Here is a 1615-nt window from a genome sequence, read left to right as displayed (position 1 = left end):
TGAAGGGGCGAGCACGTTTGGTGGGACGGGGATTCGAACCCGCGACCTCAGATTGCCTCATGCGATTTTTTTATTTGTGTATAAGTATTGTTTGATGATATGATTGTTTGATTATATGATAGTAGTGTTAAAATAATTTCATAGCCTATTACTTTAATAACAGTTAAATTTAGAGCTCAATACCAACATCAGAAATTTACGATCGCAGTAAAAAGGTAAATATAGAAAATATCACTAGGTCAGGCCGTTCGATACAACATGTGCAGAAAACTCCGAGGTATTTCAATATTACGACCTTTTACAGCTAAACTAGCACTCGCTTTTAAAAGAACCAAACAGTCTCTATATGCTTATTCTATTTTCTTCCTCTGTGTATGTGCAGCAGTGTTTGTTCCTCACGTAGCCTACACCCTGTTGTTTCGATGAAACGTTGTAACGTAGCTTACTCCTTGTTGTTGCAATGAAACGTTGTAAAATGGGCACTAGTATATGGTTTATGTAATAAATATGTTCCAATCATTCAGAAACTGTAATAAATTCGGACACAGTTTCATTTTTAATATATTTTTTAACTAGTCTTTACAGAACAATCATCCCAAAAATTTTATTTCATTGGTGGTAGGCTTATAGTTACCAGCAAAACATACCCGCGCCATGCGCGGCATATATGTTTTTGGATTCATGTGATGTGAATTATTCACTGGCGAATACAAGAACGAAAACTGAAATGTATAGCTGTCCAACTCTTAAAAATGAGAAAATGAATAAGGTAAGGGGTTTTGGAATCCCTCTGTAGCATACCCAACAGCCGCTGAAAATTTCATTATGGTCAGAGGTCGAAAAGATGAAAATATTTCATGATATTCCAAAACACGCATGGTCAACGTCAGAAACGAGACCCGATAACACTTTCGGAAAAGTGGACTTTACATCATCCGCAGAAAAAAGTCCACTTTGTGGAAGTTCTGAGACTATTGAAATGAAAATCTTTGACACAGGTAAGCAAACAGACATACATACACACAAAAGTCACATTATAATATAAACAATAAACCTTTGAAGAGTCAGTAGAAGAATCAGAGCTCAATAGTAAAAGTTCTTCAACTTTATTATTATTTACACACGTTTCACATGGATTACAACAGCCACTAAACTTGAACATAAACTATAACGTTTGTGACTTTAGATCAACACAATAGAGAAGGAAGAGAGTTTTCTGAAATACAATGGTAAAACATTATTCCCTATCAATTCAATATGACAAGTTTGGCAATTAATATTTAAAAGGATTTTGTGCAGAAACACAAAAGCTACTTCTAAAACTAAATACTCTAGCGAAATATTTATAGTTTTACTTTGGATGTTAAGTTGAATTGCGATTAAAATTTAATCTCTCAACATGAGATTTTAACCAATTTTATATGTGTTCTTCAATATAAAATTCTTAACTTTTAATCATATGTGGATATATTCCAATATAAAATTAGTAATAAAATCAAAACAGCTAGAATAGGATATGGTTAAAAAAACAAGCACTAGCACAAGGTTCAACGTTTCGCTGACACTCACAATTTATAAAGTAATACTTTGTTATTAAAAGACTAATATATACTTT

This window comes from Limulus polyphemus, unplaced genomic scaffold (genome assembly GCF_000517525.1).
Source record: "Limulus polyphemus unplaced genomic scaffold, Limulus_polyphemus-2.1.2 Scaffold34, whole genome shotgun sequence".
NCBI lineage: Eukaryota > Metazoa > Arthropoda > Merostomata > Xiphosura > Limulidae > Limulus > Limulus polyphemus.
This window is presented reverse-complemented; position numbering follows the sequence as displayed.